The sequence below is a fragment of the Rhinoderma darwinii genome, chromosome 7 (genome assembly GCF_050947455.1).
Source record: "Rhinoderma darwinii isolate aRhiDar2 chromosome 7, aRhiDar2.hap1, whole genome shotgun sequence".
In the NCBI taxonomy this organism is placed as follows: domain Eukaryota; kingdom Metazoa; phylum Chordata; class Amphibia; order Anura; family Rhinodermatidae; genus Rhinoderma; species Rhinoderma darwinii.
In genome coordinates this window covers 84,053,748-84,072,550 of record NC_134693.1, presented here as the reverse complement: position 1 = coordinate 84,072,550, position 18,803 = coordinate 84,053,748, and the positions used below count along the sequence as shown (strand labels likewise).

The 18,803-nt window shown below is 41.8% G+C and overlaps 1 protein-coding gene and 1 long non-coding RNA gene across 2 annotated transcripts in view; one reads left to right on the top strand and one right to left on the bottom strand.

The window, feature by feature from the left end:
- GRIN2B (glutamate ionotropic receptor NMDA type subunit 2B) overlaps positions 1-18,803 on the bottom strand; it is a 1,262,499-nt gene that overhangs the window by 700,854 nt on the left and 542,842 nt on the right. The window lies entirely within an intron of this gene.
- LOC142657997 (uncharacterized) overlaps positions 15,409-18,803 on the top strand; it is an 83,385-nt gene continuing 79,990 nt past the window's right edge. Inside the window, exon 1 of the long non-coding RNA XR_012850012.1 lies at positions 15,409-15,483. This is a non-coding gene — a long non-coding RNA (uncharacterized LOC142657997). The remainder of the gene's footprint in view (positions 15,484-18,803) is intronic.

Here is an 18,803-nt window from a genome sequence, read left to right as displayed (position 1 = left end):
TGCATGGCCCGCGATTTGCGGATGGCTCGCGGGTGACACTCCGCGACATGCCGACCCAAAAATCACGGCTGTGCACATGGCTATGGTCGTGTGCATGTGGCCTAAGTCTTTCATTATAGGAAAAAAATGAACACTTTAAAAAAAGTACACATATTTCATATCACCGCGTCGTAACGAACCCATCTATAAAACGATAATATTATATTATTTTTCCCGCATGGCGAACACCACAGAAAATATAAGTAAAAAACATTGCCAGAATCACTATTTTTTGGTCACCACCCCTCCCAAGATATAGAATAAAAAGTGATCAAAAAGTCGCATATACCCCAAAATAGTACCAATAAAAACTACAACACATACCGCAAAAACACAAGCCCTTACACAGCTTTTTTGACTGAAAAATAAAAAAGTTATGGCTCTCAGATTATGGTGACACAAAAAATTAATTATTTTAAAAAAAAAGTGATTTTATTGTGCAAATGCTGCAAAACATAAAAAATATATACACTACAATTCAAAAGTTTAGGGTCACTTCCTTATTTTTGCAAGAAAAGCACAATTTTTTTCAATGAAGATAACATTAAATTAATCAGAAAGACACTCTATTCATTGTTAATGTGCTAAATGACTATTCTAGCTGCAAACGTCTGGTTTTTAATGCAATATCTACATAGGTGTATAGAGGCCCATTTCCAGCAACCATCACTCCAGTGTTCTAATGGTACATTGTGTTTGCTAACTGTGTTAGAAGGCTAATGGATGATTAGAAAACACTTGAAAACCCTTGTGCAATTATGTTAGCACCGCTGTAAACAGTTTTGCTGTTTGGAGGAGCTATAAAACTGACCTTCCATGAGCTAGTTGAGAATCTGGAGCATTACATTTGTGGGTTCGATTAAACTCTCAAAATGGCTAGAAAAAGAGAGCTTTCATGTGAAACTCGACAGTCTATTTTTGTTCTTAGAAATGAAGGCTATTCCATGCGAGAAATTGCCAAGAAACTGAAGATTTCCTACAACGGTGTGTACTACTCCCTTCAGAGGACAGCACAAACAGGCTCTAACCAGAGTAGAAAGAGAAGTGGGAGGCCCCGCTGCACAACTGAGCAACAAGATAAGTACATTAGAGTCTCTAGTTTGAGAAATAGACGCCTCACAGGTCCTCAACTGGCAGCTTCATTAAATAGTACCCGCAAAACGCCAGTGTCAACGTCTACAGTGAAGAGGCGACTCCGGGATCCTGGCCTTCAGGCCAGAGTGGCAAAGAAAAAGCCATATCTGAGACTGGCTAATAAAAGGAAAAGATTAATATGGGCAAAAGCACACAGACATTGGACAGAGGAAGATTGGAAATAAGTGTTATGGACAGCCGAATCGAAGTTTGAGGTGTTTGGATCACACAGAAGAACATTTGTGAGACGAAGAACAACTGAAAAGATGCTGGAAGAGTGCCTGACGCCATCTGTCAAGCATGGTGGAGGTAATGTGATGGTCTGGGGTTGCTTTGGTGCTGGTAAAGTGGGAGATTTGTACAAGGTAAAAGGGATTTTGAATAAGGAAGGCTATCACTCCATTTAGCAACGCCATGCCATACCCTGTGGACAGCGCTTGATTGGAGCCAATTTCATCCTACAACAGGACAATGACCAAAAGCACACCTCCAAATTATGCAAGAACTATTTAGGGAAGAACAGGCAGCTGGTATTCTATCTGTAATGGAGTGGCCAGCGCAGTCACCAGATCTCAACCCCATAGAGCTGTTGTGGGAGCAGCTTGACCGTATGGTACGCAAGAAGTGCCCATCAAGCCAATCCAACTTGTGGGAGAGCCTTCTGGAAGCATGGGGTGAAATTTCTCCCGATTACCAAATTAACAGCTAGAATGCCAAAGGTCTGCAATGCTGTAATTGCTGCAAATGAAGCATTCTTTGACAAAAGCAAAGTTTGAAGGAGAAAATTATTATTTCAAATAAAAATCATTATTTCTAACCTTGTCAATGTCTTGACTATATTTTCTAGTCATTTTGCAACTCATTTTATAAATATAAGTGTGAGTTTTCATGGAAAACACAAAATTGTCCGGGTGACCCCAAACTTTTGAACGGTAGTGTATATATATCATGTATCACCATAATGGTATCGGCCCGCAGAATAAAGTAAAATTGTATTTCAGGGTGAACGCCATAAACAAAATAAATAAAAAACACTGTCAGAATTGACGGTTTTTGGTCAACTTGCTTGCCAAAAAATGGAATAAAAAGTGATTAAAAAATTGCATGTACCCCAAAATGGTACCAATGAAATGATTGTCCCTCAACAAGTAAGCCCCCACACAGCTCCGGTGGAGAAAAAATATAAAAGTTCTGGCTCTCAGAATATGGCGACGCAAAATTTGCAGAGCGATCTAAAAGCGGATAAAATTGGGCACCATTTATCAGTGTGACACCGGCCACATTTCTATGAATTATTATTTATTTACCCCACTATTATACCCTCTCATTATACCCTGATGTACTCCGCACAGCTTACATATGCCCACCACATTATAAACTGAAATATCAGTAAAACTCCAAACAGAACTACTACCAAGCAATATCTGCGCTCCAAAAGCCAAATGGCACTCCCTTTCTTCTGAGCCCTACAGCATGCCCAAACAGCAGTTTACGTCCACAGATATGGCATCGTCATACCCGGGAGAACCCGATTAACATTTTATGAGAAACATATTTTGCGCTAAAATGGTATATCAGTGGAAATTTTAAATTTTCACTCTGCACCATAACTTAATAGTATGTCGTGGTGCGGGGGGTGATATATGGAGCGGACTCACATGCTGTGCCTGCGCTATATGCTGCGGGGGTCAGCTGTGTATTACAGCTGGCACCTGGGACTAACGGACAGGGACAGCGATTGTGCTGCTACAGAAGCCTGTAAAAACGACAATATACTGCAATACATTAGTATTGCAGTGTATTGTACCAGTGATCTAATGATTGCTGGTTCAAGTGCCCTAGGGGGACTGATAAAATGTGTAAAAAAAAAAAGGAAGTAAAGTTATTATTAAACTAATGCTCACTATACACCTAGATAAATTCCTTAAGTGCTGTAGTTTCCCAAATGGGGTCACTTTTGGGTGTTTCCACTGTTTTGGTCTCTCAGGGGCTTTGCTAATGCGACATGACATCCGAAAACATTTCAGCACAGTTTGTGCTCCAAAAGCCAAATAGCGCTCCTTCCCCTCTAAGCCCCGCTGTGGGTCCAAAAAGCAGTATATTCGGGAGAAATTTCTTTAGAAATGTTGGGGTGCTTTTCTCCTTTATTCCATGTAAAAATGTCTGTTTTTCAGAAAAAAAATTGATTTTCATCTTCACAGACTAATTCCAATGAATTCAGCAAAAACTGTGAGGTAAAAATGCTAACTATACCCCTAGAAAAATTCCTTGTGGGGTGTAGTTTCCAAAATGGGTCACTTGTGGGGAGTTTCCACTGTTTTGGTCCCTCTAGTGTATTGCAAACGCAACATGGCACTGAAAACTATTTCAGCAAAATTAGCGCTTCAAAATCCAAATGAAGCTTCTTCTCTTCTGTGCTCTACTGTGGGTCCAAACAACAGTTTAATACCACATATGGGGTATTGCCGTAATCGGGAGAAATTACTTTACAAATGTTGCAGTGTTTTTTCTCCTTTATTGCTTCTAAAAAAAAAAAATATGTATATGTTTTTTCAGAAAGATAAGTAGATTTTCATCTTCACAGACTAAATCCAATGAATTCAGTAAATAAACTGTACGGTCAAAATGCTAACAATACCCCTAGATAAATTCCTTGAGGAGTGTAGTTTCCATAATGGGTTCACTTTGGGGGGGGGGGGGATTTACCGTTTTGGCACCACAAGACCTCTTCAAACCTGACATGGTGCCTAAAATATATTCTAAAAAAAAGGAGGCCCCAAAATCCACTAGGTGCTCCTTTGCTTCTGAGGCCTGTGTTTCAGTCCAGTAGCAGACTAGGGCCACATGTGGGATATTTTTAAAAGCTGCAGAATCTCGGCAATAAATCCTAAATTGCATTTGCCGGGTAAAACCTTCTATATTACAGAAAAATATGAATTCCGCATGAATTTTGGCAAAAAAATGTCACCTCTACTTTGCTTTAAGTCCTGTGAAACGCCTAAAGGGTTAAACCACGTTCAGAATGATGTTTTGAATATATTTAGGGGTGCAGTTTTCAAAATGGTGTGATTTCTAATATATATATAAGGTCCTCAAAGCCACTTCAGAACTGAAGTGTTCCCTGAAAAATTAGCCTTTAGAAATTTTCTTAAAAATGTGAGAAATTGCTGCGAAAGTCCTAAGCCTTGTAACGTCGTAGAAAAATAAAAGGACCTTCAAAAAAATGGTGCAAACATAAAGTAGACATATGAGATATGTAAAATAGTAACTATTTTATGTGGTATTACTATCCGTTTTACAAGCAGATACATTTAAATTTATAAAAATGCTAATTTTTGCACAATTTCTCAAAATGTTGATGTTTTTCACAAATAAATATATAATTTATTGACCAAATTGTTTCACTAACATAAAGTACAATACGTCTCGAGAAAACAATCTCAGAATCAACTGGATAGGTAAAAGCATTCCCAAGTCATTACCACAAAAATTGACACGTCAGATTTGAAAAAAATCGGCTTTGTCTTCAAGGCCAAAACAGGCTCAGTCCTGAAGGGGTTAATGGCCTTCACATGGACATTCTACATTCGTCTGAAAAAAGCCCTTAAAGTGCAATGAAATTTGTAATTTTTAGTTCTGCAACTTCTTTAAATCTTTCACATGACTGTGACTGTGGGTATGTGTCAATATCTTCTATCCTGTTATGGATCAGTATAATCTATTTCAGTGTATGAGTGGTCTCTATGGCCTACATTCAAATGAAAGGAATAGGAAATCATTGGTGCTCTACGGGCGGTGCATAGCCTAAGCTTTTTGAATACACTTTATGGAATCAAATTTTCAGGGCAATATTTGGATTTGAATCTCTCCCACTGAGCTACGATGTATGTATATATATATATATATATATATATATATATATATATATATATATATATGTATAAAAATATATATATATATATATATATATATACACACTACCGTTCAAAAGTTTGGGGTCACCCAGACAATTTTGTGTTTTCCATTAAAACTCACACTTATATTTATTAAATGAGTTGCAAAATGACTAGAAAATATAGTCAAGACATTGACAAGGTTAGAAATAATGATTTTTATTTGAGATAATAATTTTCTCCTTCAAACTTTGCTTTTGTCAAAGAATGCTCCATTTGCAGCAATTACAGCATTGCAGACCTTTGACATTCTAGCTGTTAATTTGCTGAGGTAACCGGGAGAAATTTCACCCCATGCTTCCAGAAGCCCCTCCCACAAGTTGGATTGGCTTGATGGGCACTTCTTGCGTACCATACGGTCAAGCTGCTCCCACAACAGCTCTATGGGGTTGAGATCTGGTGACTGCGCTGGCCACTCCATTACAGATAGAATACCAGCTGCCTGCTTCTTCCCTAAATAGTTCTTGCATAATTTGGAGGTGTGCTTTGGGTCATTGTCCTGTTGTAGGATGAAATTGGCTCCAATCAAGAGCTGTCCACAAGGTATGGCATGACGTTGCAAAATGGAGTGATAGCCTTCCTTATTCAAAATCCCTTTTACCTTGTACAAATCTCCCACTTCACCAGCACATTACCTCCACCATGCTTGACAGATGGCGTCAGGCACTCTTCCAGCATCTTTTCAGTTGTTCTGCGTCTCACAAATTTTCTTCTGTGTGATCCAAACATCTCAAACTTCGATTCGTCTGTCCATAACACTTTTTTCCAATCTTCCTCTGTCCAATGTCTGTGTGTTTTGCCCATATTAATCTTTTCCTTTTATTAGCCAGTCTCAGATATGGCTTTTTCTTTGCCACTCTGCCCTGAAGGCCAGCATCCCGGAGTCGCCTCTTCACTGTAGACGTTGACACTGGTGTTTTGCGGGTACTATTTAATGTAGCTACCAGTTGAGGACCTGTGAGGCGTCTATTTCTCAAACTAGAGACTCTAATGTACTTGTCTTGTTGCTCAGTTGTGCAGTGGGGCCTCCCACTTCTCTTTCTACTCTGGTTAGAGCCTGTTTGTGCTGTCCTCTGAAGGGAGTAGTACACACCGTTGTAGGAAATCTTCAGTTTCTTGGCAATTTCTCGCATGGAATAGCCTTCATTTCTAAGAACAAGAATAGACTGTCGAGTTTCACATGAAAGCTCTCTTTTTCTAGCCATTTTGAGAGTTTAATCGAACCCACAAATGTAATGCTCCAGATTCTCAACTAGTTTTCAAGTGTTTTCTAATCATCCATTAGCCTTCTAACACAGTTAGCAAACACAATGTACCATTAGAACACTGGAGTGATGGTTGCTGGAAATGGGCCTCTATACACCTATGTAGATATTGCATTAAAAACCAGACGTTTGCAGCTAGAATAGTCATTTAGCACATTAACAATGTATAGAGTGTATTTCTGATTAATTTAATGTTATCTTCATTGAAAAAAACTGTGCTTTTCTTGCAAAAATAAGGAAATTTCTAAGTGACCCTAAACTTTTGAACGGTAGTGTGTATATATATATATATATATATATATATATATGTATATATATTTATAGTGTGTATGTATACAGTATATATATATATATATATATACACATATATATAATATATATGTGTATGTATAATACATATAATGTGTCATGAGCCAGGGCTGTAACAACAACAGCCCTGGTCATGAATGCGGTTGGAAGCAGAGCAGGACAATTAGCATTGCCTTGCTTTGTTAGGAAACTATGGAGACAAGGGATAGTTATTCCCTGTCTCCATTTCAAGTCTCCCGCGCGCACGGACTGTCTCGTGCGGGCGCTCATGAGTCGGCTGGTGATACATTATCACCATGCCGACCCATGCTAGCCAGGGGCAAGCGCCACATTTGCCGCTGCGAGCGTACCGACAGGGTTAAATAGCCCTGCGTCGGTACGCTCAGGAGCCGAAGCTAGCTGGAGCTACGATCAGCTGAGAGCTGCCTGCCTGCCTCCCACACCACCGACCCGGCTCACCTCTCTCTCCTCCAAAGACCTGGGCTCCTGCTCCTGCCTCTGCTGCTCCACAAAGTCACGCTAAGTATCAAGTGTAGCAGCAGCTACACTTAACCCTGTCTCTCCCTGTCTCCTCCTGCTGTAACCCTTGCTTCCCTGAGTTAACCCCTTGATCTCCCTGAGTACTGTCCCTACTGTCCCTGAGTTAACCCTTACTTCCCTGAGTTAACCCCTTGCTCTCCCTGAGTCCCTACTGTCCCAGAGTTAACCCTTGCTTCCCTGAGTTAACCCCTTACTCTCCCTGAGTAAGTTAACCCCTTGTTCTCCCTAAGTTAACCCTTGCTGTCCCAGAGTTAACCCTTGCTGTCACAGAGTCCCTGAGTTAACCCTTGCTGTCCCAGAGTCCCTGAGTTAACCCTTGCTGTCCCAGAGTCCCTGAGTTAACCCTTGCTGTCTGTTTTACACAGTAACCCATTCCCCTTGTTCCTCCTTATCCCGTATTAACCCTTAGTGTATAGGGAAAGTTATATTAGGAGGGAGTGGGATAGAGATAGAGAGCGAATGAGGATCACAAGTAACTTATGTGTATTGTGTTGTAACGTAACTGTATTCTGTGTATGTTTAGGTAAGTGGGTGGCGGTATAATATTGTGATACCGTGTTTATACTGTACTGTGATTAGTTACTGTATTATACATATGAGAGTGATTACTGTATGTTAATAAATATTACCTTTATTTACTATACGGTCTTATTCCCTTGAGTAGCCGCTAAAGCAATTAGATCGACGTTAGTATAAGGAAAAGGTAGGGGAACCTAGTGACCCTGTTTATAAAGGCGGTAGTAATAGTGGGTGTCACTAACCAGTGAATCCCGCTATTACCCCACCCCCTTTAACAGTGAGATAGTCTCCACACATCAGTTAGTTGGCATTGAGATAACATTCATTTAAGTTTACGTAGAGCATGATAAGAGGACAAATAAGTGGATGAGGTGGAGTCGAGGATCGGTTCTAAAACTACATTAAGGTCGCCCCCAACAACAAGCATCCCCTCCCCGAAGTTCTTAAACAACCAAAAACCCTCAATAACCAGGGGATTTGTCTGGCATTGGGCGCATATACGTTAGCTGAAGTAATTTTCATAATAAACATTGAACCTTTTAGAAAAACATAACAGCCCTCTAGGTCAACTTGCGAGAGTTCCACCATAAATGGAAAAACCCTGTGAATACCTACAGATACTCCAGTAGAAGCAGACGTATGTGTACTAAGGAACCATTGATTGTACGTGAACTTAGAAAGGTACGGTGTGTGGTTATATCTAAAAAGCGTCTCTTGTAGCATCATTGAGAAAACCTGGGAATGTTTTTGAGATGTATTGAATCCATTCACATTGAACGTAAAAAAATTAATTGGAGCCATAATCCAATATAAGCGCTATAGGTTAACAGTCGAAGCGTGTGTGAAAATTCCAGACTAAGAAAAAACAATATAGAACTATGTACAAATGATGAGCATGGCAGAAAACAAAGTAACTGCATTCAAAGAAGATTCAGTTGTAAAAAGGCGCCTCCTATCCCCTGGACAGCGCTTATCGCTCGGAAATGCAGGCACCAAAATGTAGAGTTGGGGGAGTTGGATGAGGAAACTCGCCACATTGAGCAAAGAGAGAGAAGACAGACTTCTAAGTGTATCTAACATGTGAGAAATATGTGGAGGGTAGTGAGGACTCTTCCTGGTTACTGCGAACTTAAAAGCAAGTAAACATGGGCAGCGGTGTTTAGCATGGAGCAAACAGAACAAAATAGCACAAAACTATTACAGGCATCATACAAGAACAGAGTATGTCACTAGAGGTAACATGGTCAAATAGATCATGTTACATCAGAGAAGCTAAACTCACACGAGCACATCCTTGAGGAATCAAACAATGTGGGAACTCCAGGACAAGGGACAAAGAAAGTCCTCTTTCAAGCGTCCATGTGCTGGTCCTGTCTTTTCTTACTGTGTGGCATCTTGAACTTCTGCGATCCTTGCCATGCATGTGTATCAGATAGCTCGCGCAGCTGGGTTTCTTGTTGTATCGGCATCCAGTTTGGTAAATCAATCTTCTCAGTTTACTCCAGGCCCTAGACAGGTCATCTGGTGTTCTGATGGTGATCTGCCTGCCCTCTTTCAAAATGGCCAGGCCAAATGGAATAAGCCAGCGTATGGGTATTTTCTTGGCCCGTAAAGCATCAGTCAATGGTCTCATTATCCGTCTTTTGGCTAGTATACTCGCAGCTAAATCTTGAAAGACCAGGATTGTGGTATCTTCAAACTGCAGGTTTGGAGTCGCTCTTGCAGCTGTTAAAATGGCGGCTGTGTCGAGGTAGTTAAGCAGGCCGCAGATTACATCCCTGGGGGATTCGTCTTGTGTTGATTTTGGTCCCAGGGCTTGGTGAGCACCTTCAATAACGACTTGTGCGGCTCTGTCCTGGCCCAAGAGGGAGGCAAATATTCGCCTGATGGTAGCTAGGATCTCCTCAGCAGTTATCCATTCAGCTATGCCTCGCAGCCTAAGGTTTTTACGCCTGCTGTGGTTTTCTTGGTCTTCAATTTGGGAGTTCATAACAGCTTGCAAAGCGTCCGCATGTTGTATAATGGCAGATTGAGTATCTTCTGGTGTTCCCACCCTCTGGCCTACATGATTTATATTCGCTTTAATGGAGGATAATTCCTTCAGCACGGGAGTCATTGCACATGCTAAAGTATTTTTTATAAAGGCTTTGGTGATAGGCAGAGGGACAGACCTACCTATAGCGTCTGAATGATTGCTTTCATCATCTGAGTCCTCTTCCCAAAACACATCAGGTGGATTCAGCCTCTCCGCCGTCATCGTGCTCTTCCCGGCCGGGAGTGCATGTTTCTTTTGGAGGAATCTCTACATCTCAGACTGGGGTTTATTGATCCCCAGTGTCCCTCGGGAGTCACTGGACTCATCCCTATTCGTACGAACCATTATTAGCTAGAAATCAGTCCTCCAGCTGTAGAAGTCAGGTTCTCTGTGCGGAGCACCGGGATCAAGTGACCATCACACAGTAAGGCAAGAACCGCCCCCTCACAAAAAATGGGATTTGACTACACTGTGTGAATAGACCCTGAGGCCATTTCAGACATGATGGATTTGTCTCCTGTTTTTGGTGCAGATTGTGCATTGAATATCCACTACAAGTTACAATACAACTCATGTGAATGGGGTTTTCAAAACCCCATTTACATGCAGCAGAAAAAAAATCTACATGGGGTTTAGGCTACTCTGCTGTTACAAACTTGCCAGACATTTCATCATTTGCAATGCAAAGGGTTAATTTGCTGCAAATCATTAGCAAAATCTGTAAGGGTAAGTTCACACGTAGCATAAACACTACAGATTTTCCGCAACGGATTTCATTGCGGAAAATCTGCAGTGTAATACAGTAGCAGCAGAGTGGATGAGATTTGAACAAATCTCATCCACACACTGCGTAAAAAATGTGCTGACCTAAATTGACCTGCGGTGTGTTTTTTTTTAATCCGCATCAATTTATGTTTCAGAATCTCTGCTTTCTGTTGTGGGTTTTCACCATTGAATTCAATGGGGAGGTAAAATCAGCAACAAATAGCAGATGTTGCTATTTTTGCGGCGGACAAGCTGCGATTTTTTGGTGGCAGAAACAAAAAAACAAAAAATTGCAACTCAGAAAAAAAAAAGTTTATATTTACCCAGAACTCTGTGCTTTTGCATCCAGCCCAACCTCCAGGGATGATGTTTTATCCCATGTGACTACTGCAGTCAATCTCAGGCTGCAGCGGTCACATGGGATGAAACATCATACCAGGAGGCTGGGCTGCAGGACGTCAGAGAGACGCGTGGCATGGTAAATATAGGCATTTTTATTTTTTTTACCTGCCTTAGTCTACATTAAGATGAGCGTAGCTAACCTCGGATGAGAAAAACTGCAGATTTTCACGTCCGCTGTGCACTCGTGCGGGGCGTGTTGTCATGGATCCCCCATAGACTAGAGTCTATGGAGGGATGTGTGACATGCAGGAAAATAGGACATGTCCTATTTTTACACGGAACCTTCACACGCTCCGTTGAAGCAACGGTCGTGTGAACGGTCCCATTGAAATATATGAGTCCGTGTCTCACACGGACGAGATACACGCTCGTCTGAATGAGCCCTAAGTGCTCCTTACATCCTCGCAAGTGCTTCACCTTCTCTTAAAGGTGCCCTCCACATCGTGTTATCGCCCTACATTTATCTTGTGCATCGGAAACGCTCGCGACGTACACGATAAATGTGTTCTTTTGGTCTCCGTCGGGTTTGTATACTTCGGTATACATTTTTTTTTTAAGGATGGAATAGCTTTGTAGACTTTGCTATTCCATCCTGAGAGATCCCACAAAAAAAAGATTCACAATGCCGGAGTCCCCAGGCAGGACATTACAAGCACTCTGCTTGTGGGCTTTTGCCCATGGAAAGATGCAACGCACTGGAGGAACCAAAACAGTGGAAACTTCCCCAAAAGTGACCCCATTTTGTAAACTACACCATTCAAGTTATTTTTCTAGTGGTATAGTTAGCATTTTGATCCAACAGTTTTTTTGCTGAATTTATTGAAATTAGTCTGTGAAGATGAAAATCTACTTATTTTCTGAAAAAAACATAGAATTTTCTAATTTTTGCAAGGAATAAATGAGCAAAAACACTCCAACATTTGTAAAGCAAATTCTCCTGATTACGGCAATACCCCATATGTGGTAATAAAATACTGTTTGGACCCACGGCAGGGCCCAGAAGGGAAGGAGCGCCATTTGGATTTTGGAGCACAGATCTTTCTGGAATGTTTTTTGGTGTCATGTCGCGTTTGTGACCAAAACTGTAAAAAAAAACAAAACAAGGTGACCCCCATTTTAAAAACTCTACCCCTCGAGGAATTTTTCTAGGTGTGTGATCACTTTTTTAACCCCATAGTTTTTTCTGAGGAATCTTGTGGAAATCTGGCGTGAAAAATAAAATGTTTCTTTTTTTCACAAATGTGTAATTTGTAAGACATATTTGTCCAAAATAGTACATGAAACTGATGAAACGCACCCCAACATTTATTGCCCACTCTCTCCTGTGTTCAGAAATACCCCCACTTAGGCCGTAATCTGCTGCCTAAGCACACGGCGAAGCCCAAAAGCAAAGGAGCACAATGTGCCATTTTAGGACAATATTTTAGCTTTAGTAACTTATAGGCCCCACTCCATGCCCCTAAACCCCATTCTACTGCTCTGTGTTGTGGCTGAAGCATGTGATATCCAACCATGAATTACAGAAATAGTGTAGCTCGCTACAGCCCCGTAATTTCAGCCGTAACGGACGTGTACGTGTGAACATACCCTAAGGGTATGTTCACACGGCCTATTTATGGACGTAATTCGGGCGTTTTTGCCCCGAATTACGCCCGAAAATAGCGCCTCAATAGCGCTGACAAACATCTGCCCATTGAAAGCAATGGGCAGACGTTTGTCTGTTCACACGAGGCGTATATTTACGCGCCGCTGTCAAATGACGGCGCGTAAATAGACGCCCGCGTAGAAGAAGTGACCTGTCACTTCTTTGGCCGTAATTGGAGCCGCTATTCATTGACTCCAATGAATAGCAGCGCTAATTACGGCCGTAATTGACGCGGCGTTCAAGCGCCTGCACATGCCGGTACGGCTGAAATTACGGGGATGTTTTCAGGCTGAAACATCCCCGTAATTTCAGCCGTAACGGACGCCCTCGTGTGAACATACCCTAACAGTAAAGTGCTTTGAAAATGTTATGATACCTTTGAAAGTTATGTACTCAGTTTTGTTAGATATGTAAGCTTTACTACTGCTTACTTGTTTGTATTATTTGAAAACATTTTATAAAAACAAATGTGACAAAACAAAATAAAAATAAATCAATGGCGATGGAAACGGAAACCTATGGTTTCCGTTTGTGTCTGTCAGGGCTCCGTTCTGACGGAAAGCTCCGACAGAACATCAGAACGGAGCCCTAGCGCAGATGTGAACAAAGCCTTGTGCAGCTAATAGTTGCAGTATTTTCCGGTTTTATGTCTCTGTGAGGGAGTGGAGTTTGGGTGGAAGCAATGAATAGTCTTCCAGTGACCCCAGGGGGTGATACGGGGACAATTCTTCATGTTATAAACCCTCTTCACCAATCAGATTGGATATGTGTTCTCTGATTGTCACATTTAAGGTCCATTCACACGTTGCGGTTGAGCATCAAAAAACGCATCTGAAAACCGCATGCGTTTTTACAGCCATTTGGTGCGTTTTTCTATGTAGTTGCGGTATTTACTGCAACCGCATCAAAAAACGTACCAAATTGCGGTATAAACGCATGCGGTTTTCAGTTGCATTTTTTTTTTATGTCGTTCTAACCTCAGCTGAACCTCAATGTGTGAATGGGGGTCTTTTATTCCCATTACAGGGTAAGATGAGCAGCTGTGCATCTAATAACCCCTGAGCCTAATCAGACCATTTGTCTACTCTGTGACTCAGATGTTTACTGGGATATGAATCACAGAGATTTTTGCTCTCTTCAGTTCTGGTGATTATGTGAAGATATAAGCATGAAGACATAGGCATTAGTGGGATGTATGAACTTTGCAATATCCTGAACTTTTATTTTTAGGAAGTGTTGTGCGTCTGAGGCTCCGCTTATGTGAGCATTTTAGCCACAGCACAACTTTTTACGCATGTTGTACACAACATTATTATTTGATGCAAAATTGCATGAAGGCATAATGTGCTGGTGGCTTTTTTAAGTGCCAGGTGTCTACTTTCATTAAATGTATTATATGGTTTTATTCTTGTATGTCAAAAGTGTGAAAATAGATGTGTCAGAGAAAGGGTTAAATGTTGAATGCACTAAAGAAACTTTTTAATTTTCTTCTTATAGATCTAATTTAAGAGTTATAAGGGCATGTTCAGACGTGGCAGAATTTTTCCGCTGCAAATGTTGCTGCAAATTTACGGAAATTACGCAACGAATCTGCAGCAACATTTGCATATTTGACAGGTAATTCAGACGTTGCGGATATCACAGTGGACTTGCTGTAGATGTCAGATTTTGCATTGCAAAGGCTGAAATCTGCAGTGAAAATCCGCTGCTTCTCTGCAACAGACAGTGCATGCTGCGGTGTGAAAATTCTGCACCGCAACCTAAATTCTGCACTGTTATTTTCCGTGGCATCTGTACTAAGTTACCTAAAAAGGTATAGGGACCAATGGAAAAAAAACTGCTGCTACGGATTTCCACTACGTACTGTCCACACCGGAATTCTGCAGCAATTCCGCCACGTCTAAACATGCTCTAATTATTATTAGAAACTGCCTATAGTATATAGATTTAACCTTGAATGCAGGGAAATTCTGTATATACCATCTAAGGCCTTATTCACACGAACGTATTAAACGCAGCGTTTTTCCTGCATTGCAGTTCCGTGTGACATCAGTGTATGGGTGCTTCTCAGCGTTTTTTACACGCGTATGTCATCCATCTTTTTACGGCCTGAGAGCAAAATAAACTGAAGGAGTTGGTTTTCTTTTTCTCATCATTTCTTTAGCAACTGTTGCGTGAATCACACACAGCACACAGATGTGCGTCCGTGTGCTATCCGTGATTTTCACACACCCATTGACTTCAATGGGTGCGTGATGCACAAAAAACGCACACAGCGGATACACGCGTGAAAAACACTGAATGTCTGAATGACCCCATTGACTTGCATAGGTCCGTGTGACGTGCGTTATTTTCACGCGCGTAACACGGACGTGAAATATGCTCGTGTGAATTAGGCCTAAGTGAGTATTGTATGTACAGAAAGTTATCAGCAACAGGCAGGCATCCTGCTGCTCCAAAGATGGCATGTTGATATTTCTGTTTTCTTCCACATATGCAGGCACCTGTTCCAGTGGAGTTTACAGTTTAAATTGATCAACATATATTATTCTTGTACTAGGTACCTATAAACCAGATCAGCAACTTTGAAAAAAAAAAAACAATTGCTAGTGATAATTTTTCTGAACAGTACTTACAGACCTCCCAACCGTCCCGAATCCGGCGGGACAGTCCCGTTTTTTGACTGCTGTCCCGCCGTCCCGGCGGTCTGAGCAATGTCCCGCCCTGCCCCCGACTCTCCCTATTGCCAGCCACGCCCCCCTGCAACGACGCTGCCTGCACAGCAGTCTGCTTGGCGCAAGAGAGCAGAGTGCAGCAGACACACTGAAGCGGAATGCTGGAGAGGAGAAGAACGAAGCCACAGGACTGGGGTGACTGGTGAGTACACAGATTAAACTATTTAGTGCCTGGGAAGACTAGCATTATAAAATCATAAAATAAATTACATTATTTTATGGTTTTAGAAAATCTTGTGTCTCCAGGCACATTCTTTTTGCAGCTCCCGTCCCCCCACCCTGTGCCCCTCCCCCCCTCTCTGGACTGCTGTAACTTCTGGCAGGAGAGGGAGAATAGTGGTAATAAAAAATACCCACACTTCTCCATTAAACATCTATCTAATCTGTCTGTCTGTCTGTCTATCTATCTATCGCATATTTATATCTATCTATCTATCTATCTATCTATCTATCTATCTATCTATCTATCTATCTATCTATCTATCTATCTCTATCTGTCTGTCTATCTATCTATCTATCTATCTATCTATCTATCTATCTATCTATCTCTCTATCTGTCTGTCTGTCTGTCTGTCTGTCTGTCTGTCTGTCTATCTATCTATCTCATATCTGTCTGTCTGTCTGTCTGTCTGTCTATCTATCTAATCTATCTACAAAAATAGAATCCTGCAGCACAGGCTTAAATGAAAGGGGGTGCAAGCCTCAGGGAACTGATCACTGTCTCTATAGACAAAAAGCAGTAAATAGAACAGAAACGAAGTAGCTGAGTAATCACACAAGCGCTTCAGCGTCTTCGTTTTAGCGATTGGTGGGGGTCTCAGTGCTTGGACCCCCACCAATGCAAACTTCTGACATGTCACTATGACACGTCAGAAGTTTGTTAAACGTTTACCAAACACTTTAAGTATAAAAATGCCTAAATGGATGCTCTATATGGAGTTAAAAGGGTTATCCAGTCCCTAAAAATTCATGACCTATCCTCAGGATAGACCATCAAAAGATGATGGGTTGGGGTCCGACTTCCGGGACCCCCTGCCGATCAGCATTTTTTAAGGGGGTGCAGCGCTCATACGAGCGCTGCTTCCCCTTCGTTTTTTCTTGCTCACTGTGAATCTTCGACACAAATGCAGCGGTGATTCACAGTATTGCAGCCTTCTAACATTGAAGTGAAGTGGGAGAACAGGCTGGAATACCTGTGAATCGCCGCTGCATCTGTGTCGGAGATTCACAGTGAGCAAGAAAAAACTAAGGGGAAGCAGTGCTCGTACAAGCGCTGCACCCCCTTCAAAAATGCTGATCGGCGGGGGTCGCAGGAGTCGGACCCCGAGCCATTAGCTATTGATGGCCTATCCTGTGAATAGGCCATCAATTTTTAGGGATTGCAAAACCCCTTTAAAGGGGTTTTCCCACAACCACATGTATCCCCTATCCACAGTATAGCGATGAGATCGGGGGACCGAAATTCCCCCGAAGTGCTCCATGAGAATGGAGCACTAGTGCACTTGCTCGACCATTGCTTTATTAATTTCTATGGAGCTGCCGGAGATAGTGGTCCCCTAAGTCCCTAGAAATGAATGGACTGCTGGCCACTTCGGGGGACTTTCAGTCCCCAGCTCTCATCTCTGGGGACCCCAGTAGTCGGACCCCCAGCGATCACACATGTATTCCCTATCCTGTGGATAGGGGATACATGTGTTTGTGGGGAAAACCCTTTTAATTTGTAATATATGACATTTCAGAAGTTAATTGATGTCTCGTTTCTATTGCATCGCAGGGAAGAAGACAGAAGACTGCTGGAGGTGAGTATAATATTTTTTATTTTTCAAATTACTAACTTTATTTTTTTTGTTTTGCAGGTTCCGCTGGACCGTTTTAACTAGGTCGTAGATTTGTTGTACTACTTCGATGATCTACGTATTTTTTTATGTGGGGAAGTTCTTATTTCAATAAAATAATCTTTTCTTATGTGTCTGTGTTTTCTTTAATACTTTAATAGCGCCTTAGTAATGGCAGCAGTCTGATTGACAACGTCCATTACTAAGGTGGGTCTTAATGTTTTCTATTAAAATGGCTGCCACTAACTCCCCATTATTACCCCTGTACCCACCGCCACTAGGGGTGCTGGGAAGAGCCAGGTGCGATCCAGTACCAGACCAACTGTAGTGATGGTCGGGCACTGGGCAGCAGCAGGCTGGTATTATGAGGCTGGAAAGGGCCAAAAACCTTGGCTTTTCCAACCCTTGGAATGCTAGGCTGCTGCTGTGTTGTATTTGGCTGGTTATGGAAAATGCCCCCTCGTCGATTTAACAAAAAAACTACATTGCTTTCCCCCCATTTTTCTAACCAGCCAGATTCAACAAAGCAGCAGCAGCCTAGCATTACCAGGGTGGGAAGGGCCACAGTTTCTGGCCTTTCCCAGCCTAATAATATCACCCTGCGGCCGCCCCAGTGTCCGGCCTTCACTACAGATGGTCGGGTACTGGATCGTACCTGGTTCTTCCCGACACCCCTGGTGGTGGTGGGCACCAGGGTAATAATGGGGGGTTGCAGCCTTTTTACTGGCTCACACTAAGCCCCACCTTAGTAATGGACGCAGTCAATCAGACAACTGCCATTACCAAGGCGCTAATAAAGAATTAAAAAAAACACAGACACATAAGAAAATATTTTTTTTATTGAAATAAGCACTCCCCCATACAACCGTCTTTGACCATTTTATTTTTAAAAAAACGTAGATCATCGCAGTAGTCCAACGAATCTACGAGGTAGTCCAAACGGTCCAGCGGAACCTGCAAAACAAAATAATAAGGTTCGTAATATGAAGAATAAAAATACTTCTCCTCACCTCTAGTGACTTCTGTCTTCTTTCCTTCGCTGCGATATATACTAGACGTCAATGAAAAATAATTCCCCTTCATGTAACTCTGCTACCTGTCAGCTGAAAAGTCATCCACCACAGGGAAAAATGTTTCCCCACCATGTCTGATTCCCCAGTGTTTCTTTGTGGTACTCCACCATGGGGAAACATTTTTCCCTCTGGCAGATAATTTTTCCATTGACAGGTAGCAGAGTTATACAACATGAAAAACAATTCCTCATCATGTAACTCTGCTACCTGTCAACTGAAAAGTCATCCACCACAGGGTCTCCCTCTTGACTTTCATTGTTCTCAGCCTGTTGGTTTGTCCTGCAGCTGCTGCCGCCATGATGAGCAAATGTTATACCCAAGATAGGAAAAGTAACATAAAGACGATATAACCGGATCCATAATATCTGTGATATCCAGACAGTCTAGGGATCCGCAGTGAGAACGTGCGCGTGTTATTTGCAGAAGGATCTGCCCGTGATTTGATGGGCTTATGTGGGATATTGGGCGTGGCTTAAAATGTCCCTCTTTTCCGAATTCAAAAGTTGGGAGGCATGGTACTTATGATAAGATTTTATACAGGCTAAAAAGAGAAT